We start from the raw sequence: 12,616 nt of genomic DNA, 5'->3' as shown, positions 1-12,616 counted from the left end.
TATTCACCACGTTAAATTAATGGGGCAATAAAAGGCAATTGCTAAAGGGAGAAAAATATCTGTGGGTATAGTTTTAAACAGGATGATTAATACTAGAATATGTTAAAATTGATTGGCAATAAGAGTCTATATTGAGCATTTGGTTATTTTAAACTGTTTTCTTTCATTTTTATTCATTTTTTTATGTGTAGTATTCTGGAATAACTTTCCACTAATATGTTTTTCCTTTCTCCAGAACTATGAAATGTAAATGAATTTAATCAATAGGCACTGAGGACTAATTAGTTTTATATACGTATGTGTGTGTGTATGTATGTGTGTGTGTGTGTGTGTGTATATACACACACACACACACACATATATCTTCAGGACATCCAAAACTAAAAATACTACAATTAAAAAAGTGAATATGCTATAAGTGATATTCCAGGAGTGTTATTAGAGGAAATAAAAGCCATTTAAAATAAACAGACTTTTTGGCAGTTGAATACACATGGGTTTCATCTTATATTACTATTTGGTTTGACTAAGTTAAATTTTCCAAGTAAAATAATGATTTGGTTGATATAATGCCCCCCAAGTTCCCATTTGCTATTTCCAGTCCTTGAACGTTTCAAAATCTATAACACTTGCAGGACTCACAGTAAAATACTGGATGGCAAAAAGCAGGTAATAGTGGCCTAGAAAACACAGAGCAATTGGACTCAAATCTATGAATAATATTATTGTGGTTTTAAAAATTTACACAAAACAAATGCAATTAAGCTAATTTAGATTAAGCCAAACATCTCCGAGTTTATAAGGTGGATGTTGCTTTACACTCTGTAAGTCTAGGACTCCCACGGCATGAGGTAAAAGTGAAACATGCAACTATTTTGGAAAGAGAGGTTCTTATTCCCCTTATTCTCTGTCCTGATATGAACAAACTTATTCTCTGTTTTGATATGAATAAACCACATGAACAGACCAATTAAAGGTTTCAGGAGCAGAGACAGGTGCTGGTCTTTTTTCTGGGCATGTGGCTGTTTAGCACCCAGGGGCTCAGTCTCTCACAGCAGGATGCAAACAGCTGAGGCTGAAGGAAGAGGGCCCCAGATGTAACCACAAGGAGGCCATGGTTTAGGAAAAGATGTTGATCTGTGGATGTTTGTGGTGGCTGAGACCTGGAAATGTAATTAGAAGATATAGGACCACATAAGCTGCAAAAAAAAAAAAAAAAAAAAAAAAAAAATGCAGTGAAATGTGAAATGGAGTGATACTAATGCCATTGGAGAGTACCTGTGCTGGTATTCCTCAGATTTTGCTTAAAAAATGTAGAGGTGCTTGGGTGGGTCGGCTGGCTCAGTTGGCTAAGTGTTCAACTTCAGCTCAGGTCATGATCTCACGCCCCTTGAGTTTGAGCCTGTGGCAGGCTCTGTGCTGACAGCTCAGAGCCCGGAGACTGCTTCAGATTCTGTGGCTCCCTCTCTACCACTCCTCTGCTCATGCTCTGTCTCTCTCTCAAATATAAATAAACATTAAAAATTAAAAAAAAATGTTAGAGCATGTTAGTAGAAAAGCATTAGAAGGATGTGTGTGTGTGTGTGTGTGGGTGTGTGTGTGTGAACATCTTGGTTCTTGTCTCTATCACTTAGCAATTTGGGCAGGTATTTTCACTTCTCTGAGTCTTATGAGAACACTGAAAACTAATCCTCAGTGTTGGATTTTGCCAGAATCTGGAAAGATTTTCTAATTATAGCAATGACCTAAGAAGCACAGCTGGTTTCCAATGCATATTTTGCCATCAGAAATGGAGTAAACCCACTGGGCTGAAGGGGGGAAGGAGACATGTTATTTCTCCTCCCTTTTCTGCCCTTGTCTCAGACACTGAAGAACTGGATAGACTTTTTGAGAAAGAATGAGTACAGCATTCTTCCTTTCTATCAGTACCTCTTCTCAGGAGAATATTTAGTGACTTCTATTTTAAAAAATATTTTTTAAAAAAGGGGGCCCCTGGGTGGCTCAGTCAGTTAAGCATCTGACTCTTGATCAGGTCATGATCTCACGGTTTGTGGGTTCGAGTCCTGTGTCAGGCTCTGTGCTGGAAGCTCGGAGTGTTCTTGGGATGCCCTCTTTCCCTCTCTCTCTGCCCCTCCCCAACTCGCATGTTCTGTTTCTCTCTCTCTCAAAATAAATAAATGAACTTAAAAAATTAAAATTAAATTAAAATTAAAAAATCAGGATAGGAAGGAAGATTAAAGGAAGGAGACAACAGTGGCTCATTGCATCCTTGAAATGTACATTTACAGAAAAAATAATTAGTGAAGCAAAAACTGAAAGATTCCTGAAAGTAGTGAAAGCTGTAGATTGCAGCTTATAAAATTCATGTTTCCATGTGTAAAGAATGAGAGAATGGGGGTAGAAAATGGCTCCACTTTTATTTAGCAAGACTTTTAGATAAATTTCTTCTTCCTTTTCAGCTGTATTGACATATTACACGGTGTGATACATGTTTAAGGTGCACACTGGGACAACTTGATACACGTGTATATTGAGAGATGTTTGGGACAATAAAGTTATTCAACACATCTTTCACTTCCCATAATTACGATTTCATTGTTGTTATGGTGAGAACGTTTATTTTTATTTTTATTTATTTTTAAAATTTTTAATGTTTATTTTTGAGAGAGAGAGAAAGAGAGCCAGAGCATGAGCAAGGGACGGGCAGAGAGAGCAGGGGAGGGGCAGAATCTGAAGCAGGCTCCAGGCTCTGAGCTGTCAGCACAGAGCCCGACATGGGGCTTGAACCCATGAACCATGAAATCGTGACCTGAGCTGAAGTCAGATGCTTAACTGACCGAGCCACCCAGGCACCCCTATTTTTATTTATTTTGTTTATTTATTTATTTATTTATTTAGGAGAGATAGAGACAGCATGAGCAAGGGAGGGGAAGAGAAAGAGGGAGAAGGGAGAATCCCAAACAGGCTGTAAAGAGTCAACACAGAGTCGGATGCAGGGCTCTAACTCACAAAACTGTGAGATCATAACTTTATCAAGTCAGATGCTGACATCTCTCCCACCTCCCAATTGCTGGTGATGACCATTTTCTCTGCTCGTATGAAATTGGCTTTTTTAGATTCCCCATACAAGTGAAATCACACAGTATGTGTCTTTCTCTATCTGATTGATTTAACTTAGCATAATGCCTTTAAGTTTTATCCATGTTGTTACAAATGTCAGAATTTCCTTTAATTATTTTTTATAAATTAAAAAAAAATGCTTACTTATTTTTGAGAAAGAGACAGAGCATGAGTGGGAGGAGGGACAGAAAGAGAGGGAGACAGAATATGAAGCAGGCTCCAGGCTCCGAGCTGTCAGCACAGAGCCAGACGTGGGGCTCATACTCACCAATTGTGAGATCATGACCTGAGCCAAAGTCTGATGCTTAACTGACTGAGCCACCCAGGCGCCCCTTCTTCTTTTAAATGGCTGATAATATTCCATTATTCATATACACTACCTTTTCTGTATCCTTTCATTATTGGTGGACATTCAGGTTGTTTCCATGTCTCGTGTATTGTGAAAAATGCTTCAGTGAACATAGTGGGAACAGATACCTTTTTGATAACGTGTTCTCATTTTCCTTGGATAAATATCCAGACGTGGGATTGCTGAATTACATTGCACTTGTACTTTTACGTTTTGGGGGGAATTTATATACTGTTTTCCATACTGACAATACTAATTCACATTCCCACCATCAGAGCACAGACTTACCAACATTTTTGTCATCTGTCTTTTCCAAGAGATGTGAGTTGATATCTCTCTGTGGTTTTGATTTGCATTCCCAGAGATTAGTGATGTTGAGTGCCTTTACCTATACTTATTGGCCATTTGTATGTCTTTGGAAAAATGTCTATTCAGGTATTTTACCCATTGTTTTAATTCAATTATTTACTTTTTGGCCATGTAACACAAGTATCTCACATATTTTAAATATTAAATATATAATTTGCAAATGTTTTCTCACAGTCCATAAGTTGCCTTGACATTTTGTTGATTGCTTCTTTTGCTGTGTTTATTAAGGTGTAATCCCATTTGTTTATTTTAGCGTTTGAGGCTTATGTTTTTGGTGTCATATGCAAAAATTATTACTAAGACTGATATCATGGAACTTTGTCCTATGTTTTCTTAGATGAGTTTTATGGTTTCAGGTCTTATGTTTAAGTCCTCAGTCTATTTCAAGTTAACTTTTCTGAGTGTGTAAGATAAGGGTCCAATTTCATTCTTTTTCATGTGAATAGCCAGTTTCCTCAATACTACTTATTATAGATTATCTTTTCCCTACTGAGTATTCAAGCCTCTCTTGCCAAATATTAGCTAACAATATATGCATGGGCTTATTACTAGGTTCTCAATTCTGTTCCATTGGTCAATGTGTTTGTTTTTATGACACTATGCACTGTTCTGATTAACGTAGCTTTGTAATATAATTTAAGTGCAGGAAGTGTGAAGCTTTGTACTTCTGTCTCAGGATTGTTTTGGCTATTCAGGCTCTTTTGAAGTTCCATACAAATTTTAGAATAACATTTTCTATTTCTTGAAAAATGCCATTCGAATTTTAATAAAGATTGCATTGAATCTACAGATGGCTTTGGATATGTTAAACATTTTAACCTTATTAATTCTTTTGATTCATGTACATTGAATCTCTTTCCTAACTTCTTAATGTTTAAACTCTATATACCTTTTCCCCATTTATTTGTTTCTTCTTTAATTTCTTTCATTAATGTCTTATAGTGTCCAGTGTATAAGTCTTTTACTTTCTAAGTATTCCACTGTTTTTGATGCTATTGTAAATGGAATTGTTTCTTTGTTTCTTTTCAAGATTGTTCACTGTTAATTTATAAAAATGCATCTGATTTTTTTCTTGATTTTGTGCCCTGAAACTACTGAATTCCTCTATGTGGTCTAAACGTTATGTGGTGGAGTCTTTAGCATGTTCTCTGTATAAGATCATGGCATTCTTCCTTCCCATTTTGTGTGGTTATTCCCCAGTGTTTTGTTCCCCTCTGTTGCAGACTCCTGAACTCTCCCAAAACTATTTTGATTTATGAATAGCTGTGTAATTACTATCTTTGTGGGGTCTCAGGCTGGGGACTTCTATGCTGTTATCTTAGTGACATCAGTTCAATTTTTTTCTTGATGATGGCTATAGGATTATATTTGCAATTAAACTTTCCTGAAGATGTGAATCTGAAAAGCATATTCTACCTAAGAGACAAGTGGACAGTGAGTAAGGATAATAAGTCCTATGCCATATCTCCTATTATGCAGGGAAAGTGCTTGTAAGATGTTAATGTGTCTGCAGATCACCTACAGATCCAGCAAAAATACAGATCTTGGGGCAGAGCCTGAGGTGGTGCATTTCTAATAAGCTTCCAAGCACTTGCTGCTGGAGGCTATGCTTTGGGAAGGTGAGCCACCACAAATTAGAAGGACTCTGTGTTAGGATGAATAAAAAAAAAGGAAAGACAGATATGGGCAACAATATAGTAGGATAAATTACATAATATATATAAGAAATACCTAACTTACTTCAGAAAATAAAAAGAGACAGCAAGTTAAAAAGTTAGAAAGTTAGAAAGTTGGGAAATTAGGAAGGAAGGAAGGGAGGGAGTGAAGGAGAGAGGGAGGGAGGGAAGAAGGAAGGAGGGTAGGAAAAAAGGAAGGAAATTAGGAGGATGAAAAGAAAAGAGGAATAGAGGGAGGGACGGCAAGAAAAGAGGAAAGTAAAGGGAAATGACATTAAACAAAACAAAACAAAACAAAAGAAAACAAAACAAAAGAAAACAAAACAAAACACAGTCTAGAAGAAATAAAAGAACAGATAATCCAAGGAAAAGTGTGCCTTCTTAAGGAGTGTTGTATTAAAGATTACAACTTGTTTATTAAAAAGATTAGAATTTGTTAAGATTCTAATCTAAAATACATACATACATGCTTCACAACGACATGCTAAACTGAGAAGATGAGTTGAAAATAGAGACTACAAAACAGAAGAAATGAACATAAAAGTATTATTACCCAACAAAGGTGTAGATGAGACATGGCAAGGAATAGAACCAACACAACTGAAAATGGAAAAAGCCCAGGTTGTTCACTGAACATGCCCGGACTGGAAACCCAACTCAGCTATCACTAGCCCTGTGGCACTGGTCAATGACCTCATCTCTCTGCTCCTCCATTTCCTTGCCTGAATCATGGCAACAAGAATAGCAACTTCTCCACTGGGTATTGTGGCAATTTCAAATAGAGATTATTGGAGACATATTTAAAAGAGCAACCGGAATATTCGGTTAATTCCTGTCATTTCTGTGTTTGTAACTTTCAGTGGTTCTCATCTCCCTTGGAGCTCAGAGCAAAGCCCCTCAAATGGCCTCCAAGGCCCCATGGAATCCAGTCATGGCTACATCTCTGGGCTTTTCCCCACTACAGTCACTCTTGCTCTTCCTGCTTCAGCCACACTGTTCTCCTCGCATGTTCTGACTCACAACACTTTACACAGATTCCTTCCTCTGCCTAAAATGCTCTACTCTTGTTGCCCACATGGCTCCCTCACTCATCTTCGTGAGGGACAACAGCCATTCCCTCTAAAATCACCACCGACCATATATTTCTAAATTTATAGTCCTTTCCATCTTTGTCCTGACGGCACTGTGCATATTGCCTCCCTTGATGTATTAGCATCGTCCTGCACATCCAGTTTGTATTCTTTATCTTCTGTTTCCCTCCCACTAGAATGTAAATTTTATGAGGTTAGGACTTTGGCAGTTTGGCTCACTGCTGCATCTCTGGCACGTAAATGGTACCTGAGACTCAACAGATATTTGCTGAAATAATTTTACACATGAAGTCAGTATTCGGATTTAAGATGGGATAAGGCCAAATTTTGTGACCTATACACATAAACACACATAAACACTGTCATTTAGTGATAACCTAACATGTGTCTCTCAATTTCCCAAATATTTTTGCACATTATTTTATTTAATGATAATAGCAGATCTGAGATAGGGTTTACCCTCCCCATTTTTCAGGATTAGAAACTATGCCTCAGAAAAATTAAGGAGTAGGGACTGACACATATGGATAACAATTCTGAGAACTGGTCTGGGTGCATCCAGTTCATTCTGCTTATCCTCAGACCTGTCCTGATACATGTATTTGCACATGATGTAAAAATGAGTTAATAAATCTACACCGACTCTATACATTAAGTCATTCCAGTTCACACAAATAATATGCACCTGCTTAAAGATGAACCTTCCTTAATTCTGGCACTGTGTTTGGTCTCCAGGGCTCTTGACCTGAGATTACATCCACCGATGACAGCTCTACAAGTGTACATTCATCAGAGATATGTAAACAAATTATACAGAAAAACAAAAAGTTGGCTTATTTTGCAATTGTTTAGATATAGAGTACTTGTTTTTGAAGAAAGGAGTGTGTTCTAATACGGTAATTGGCATTTTCTCATGAATTACCTAAAAATAATAGCTGAAAAAATAAAATAGCTCAATGGAAAGACATTTAATAATTTTGATCCATTTTTTTCAGCCTATTAAAACTCTTGCAGTCTTCCCTCTGATTTGATTTTGGCCCTTGCCTACTGACATGACAGGTTTAATGATCACATGTCAGTATTCCAAGAGCCTCCTATTTAACAGAGGAGCACTGTTCCCTCAAATACTCCAGTCACCTCTCATCCACTGACCTTTCCCCTGCAAACATTCATCACCAGTGACACTGACTGATGAGCAGCATGATCCCCTGACCTCCAATTTATTCATGTTGATGGTCTTGACACTCTTCATAGTCTCCGAGGCTCCACACAGCTGCCTACTATCATCAGTGGAGCTTTACTTCCCAGAAATACTTTCTATTTCCTCACTGTACGACAGTATTACTTTTCCTCCACCCAGCACAAACTGTCACTTTTTTTTTTACTTACTGCTTTTCAAAATCTTCAGACTCTTTCCCACCCCCCACTGCCATTTATAGGTCTCTCATTTAGTTACCTACACTCTGTCCATCCTAGGGGGTCATTTTCCGTGGAAAGGAATACTTTTCCTGATTGAATATCCTCATCAGTTGGGTGAGAAATTGTACATCAGTAATAAAGGGACAAGTCAACTAATCAAACAGCTCTCAGGTTTAGATTACAACAGGTTATAATAACCAGTTTCATGACCTTACTTAATCATGAGTACTACTGTTAAGTTGTCCATGTCCCTTCCTTAAGAAGTTTCCACATACCGTGCTGCTGATAAATAGACTACTAATATTAATAGTAATAACTACCATTTATTGTTTTCTGTTATTTTTCAAAAAAGAATGACAGAAGGAAAAGAGGAACAAAATTAATTTAATATTTATAATAATAAAATACCTTCCTTGAACAGTTACCATGGGTTAGATATTGTGGTTAGTAATAAGTGTCATCTCATTTAACTCTTCTATCAATCCTGCAAGGTAAATGACATTACCATCTTATTGTGAAAACAATAATATGCCTGATGTCACATGATGGGTCATCAGCAGAACCAAGAATTTACTGGATGATTCAATCATTATTTTGGATTGATAAGTTTCATCAAGCAAATCTGTACAGTATTTAGATAATAAATTTGCTATCTCTTGTGCCAATGTTCTGTGTACTTCATATGCAGATTTTTGTTTGTTTTAGTTCTTAAGATAGTTACCTTCCTGCCTATTTTATAGATCAGGTGACTGAGAATTGGAGAGGTGATGTATTTTTCCTGAGGCAATGGGAGTGATTCAAAGCAATTCTGTTTGCCAGCTGAGTTCTTGCTTTGGTGCATGTGAGGGTCCACATCATGAATTATTATAATGAGGGAAACTTTTACCAATGGTAGCAGATGATGGGCCATTTGATCAAAGTCTCATTATGGGTAGCTGTACAATTGCTTCACTTGTCCCTTAAATAGACTAGAAATTTTTTGACAGCAAGTGTTCTGTGTTATCTGAGATTCTCATCCCTACACTCTCAAGAAATAGTCATTGAATTAAAAGGAATGAAGGAACGGAAGCTTAGGGAGGCTTAGGGGCTTGATTAGTCTCCCAGGGCTGGTTGGTGGATGACCTGAGACCTAGTGCCCTAATTTGTGTTCTGATGCTTTTCTCCAGGTCACATTTTGGTGAATTTACAAATGGGGAATTAAAGTAAGAAATGGAAAATATTCTTGTATAGTAGTTTCTCAATGGTTAGCAAAAATTAGAATACGCTTCTGTAATTTCCATTCCAGTCTATACTTATTGAACAGAACATTTATTCTTTACTCATAAATTATTGATCATTTCTCTACCTCTACTTTGTCTCCTCCTTCAAACTACTTTGTCACAGCTCATTAATCATTAAAAATATAAAAATGCACTCATATAGGGTCTTTTTCCTTCATATATGGTCTTGAAGGATAATAAATCTCGGATGCATTGCATAATTTCGAAAAGACACTTTCCCCTTAAGTATTCTATTTGTAATTGGTGAAACAAATGCATTTTTCAAGTACCCCAAATATGCTTATACTTGCTGGTGATCAACGCTGAAGCAGACACTGATGATTTTGCATTCCCCAAGAGAATGTAATGATCTCAATGACTCTGTTTTCCATCCATAAGTTGGAAGAAAGATAGCTATATAATGGGTGTTCTACATTGCCTTTACCCATTGTAAAACACAAAGTCTCAGTCTTAAATCTATCTTAAAGTATTTAAATATTAGGATGTGGAAAAATTTCACATTCATCAAACTTCATTTTCCTTGACTCTTCAGAAAGCACTACTGTATTTATTGTCTTAATATGTATGTTGCATATCTTGACCCTTTCATTTTACATTCCTCATATCAATAATATCACTAAGAGCAATAGGCTTATAAGTCTTGATAACATTTTGCATATTTTCTTCCTTAAGAGTTGGCTAAAGAGTGACATTAGCAAAATGGTAGCATAGGAGTTTTAGCCCTCATCTGTCACACCCACCCCCTCAACATCAGTTTAAAGAACTATCTAGGGGCTCCTGGGTTGCTTAGTGGGTCAAGCATCCGACTTCAGCTCAGGTCATGATCTCAAGGTTTGTGGATTCGAGTCCCACGTCAGGCTCTGTGCTGACAGCTCAGAGTCTGGAGCCTGCTTCAAGTTCTGTGTCTCCCTCTCTCTCTGCCTCTCACCCACTCATGCTCTCTGTTCTCTCTCTCTGAAAAATGAATAAACATTCATTTAAAAATTAAAAAAAGAACTATCTAGAAAAAAATTCTAGGGGAAAGATTACAGCATACAAGTAAAGCACAGAAATAAGACAAGACACACTTAAGAGGGTAAGAAAGATAGATTCAAATTATTCCCATAACCCACCCTCTTTCAAGCCCAAGCATCCCAGTACAGAGAGAGACACCTACCCAATCGCAGGGGAGTGATGTGAGCACCCAATTTCACCACAGTCCCCAGAACCACCTCACCCCAGCACCATGCCAATTCCTGATGGCATTTTTCACAGAAATTTAAAAACATCCTAAAACTCTTATGGAGACCTCAAATATCCAAAGCAATGCAGAGAGAGAAGAACAAAGCTAGAAGCATCATAATTCCTGATTTCAAATTTTATTACAAGCTATAGTAATGTAAAGAATATGATACTGATATAAAAACAGACATAGAGGTCAACAGAGCAGAATTAAGACTCCAGAAATAAACCTATGCATATATGGTCAACTAAAATTTGACAAGGAAGCCCAGAAAAATCAGTGGGGAAAGGATAGTCTTTTCAATAAATAGTGTAGGGAAAACTGGCTGCTCACGTGTGAAAGAATGACATTGGACCCTGATTATACATTACTCTCATAATTAACTTGATATCTATTAAAGGCTTCAGTGTAAGACCTGAAACCATAACAGTTCTAGAGGAAAATATAAAGAACGATTTCCTTGACATTTGTCTTGGCATTGGCTTTTTGGATATGACATGAAGTGCTCAAGCAAAAAGAAACTAATAGGGCTACATCAAACTAAAATAACTTCTACACAGCAAAAGAAGCAATCAGCAAAATGAAAAGTTAATCTTGGAAGGGGAAAAATATTTGCAAGCCATACATCTGATACGGGGTTAATAAGAACTACATGAGAAACTACAACTCAATAGCAGAAAATAAAAATTTAAAATTTTTTTTAAAAAGTAGGCAGAAGACTTTAAAAGACATTTTTCCAAAGAAGACATACAAATGGCCAATTGGTACGTGAAAAGATGCTCAACATCACTAATAATCTGGGAAATGCAAAACAAAACCACAATGAGATATTTATTACCTTACACTTTTTGGTAAGACTATTATCAAAAATTCAAGAGATGATAAATGTTGAAGAAGCTGTGGACAAAAGGGAACCCCTTGTTCATTATTGGTGATAGTAAATTGGTATGGCCACAGTGGAAAACATTATGGGGTTTTATCAAAAATTTAAGATTAGAACTACTGTATGATCTAGTAATCCCCATCCTGGGCATATATCTGAAAGAAATGAAATCACCATCTCAAAGAGATATCTGAAATTTCATGTTCATTGCAGCATTATTCTCAATAGCCAAGACATGGAAACAACCTAAGTATCCATCATCAGATGAAGAAATAAATAGATAAGTAGTATATAATTTTTTTAAGAAAAGAAAGAAATCGTACCTTTTACAACAACACGGATGGAACTTGAAGACATTATAGTAGGTGAAATAAGTCAGACAGAGAAAGACAAACACTGTATGTTCTCACTTACATGTGGAATCTTAAAAAGCCAAACTCCTAGAAATATAAAGTAGAATGGTAGTACCAGAGTTTCAGGGTCAGGGAAAATGAGGAGATGTTGGTCAAAGTGTAAAAAGTTCTAGCCATAAGAAAGTAAATTTAGGGAATCTAACATAAAGCATAGTGACTACAATTAGCAATATTTTATTATATACTTCAAAGCTGTTAAGGGAATCAATCTTTAGTATTCTCACCACACATTAAAAAATGGTAATTAGGGGTGTCTGGGTGGCTCAGTTGGTTAAGTGTCTGACAGGCTCAGGTCATTATCTCACGGCTCGTGAGTCTGAACCCTGCATCAGTCTATGCTATCAACTCAGAGCCTGGAGCCTGCTTCAGATTCTGCATGTCCCTCTCTCGCTCTGTCCCTCCCCTGCGCATGTTCTCTCTTCCTCTCTCTCAAAAATAAATAAAAACATTAAAAAATAATAAAATAAAATAAAATAAAAAATGGTAACTATGTGATGGAATGGAGGTGTTAACTAACCTTATTGTTAGAACTATTTCACTATATATATATATATATATATATATATATATCTGTCAAATCATGTTGTATATGGTAAACTTGTATATGTTGTATGCCAGTAATAGTTTGATATACAAAGCTGGAAAAAAGATCATTACCTGAACAATCAATCTGTATAGTGTCAACTAAAGAATACCACTTAAAATCTACCTGCACATCTAACAGCATGGATTCAGAATTACACTTTCCCCGTTGCATGCCTAGCTCTTGATATCCTTGCAGGGACAATTTGACT

At 36.7% G+C, this 12,616-nt stretch overlaps 1 pseudogene; it reads right to left on the bottom strand.

The window, feature by feature from the left end:
• The window catches only part of LOC115513094, a 34,194-nt pseudogene extending 26,337 nt beyond the window's left edge, over window positions 1–7,857 (bottom strand).
• Between the last annotated feature and the right edge of the window lie 4,759 nt (window positions 7,858–12,616).

This window comes from Lynx canadensis, chromosome B1 (genome assembly GCF_007474595.2).
Source record: "Lynx canadensis isolate LIC74 chromosome B1, mLynCan4.pri.v2, whole genome shotgun sequence".
NCBI classification, from domain to species: Eukaryota; Metazoa; Chordata; class Mammalia; order Carnivora; family Felidae; genus Lynx; species Lynx canadensis.
This window is presented reverse-complemented; position numbering and strand designations above follow the sequence as displayed.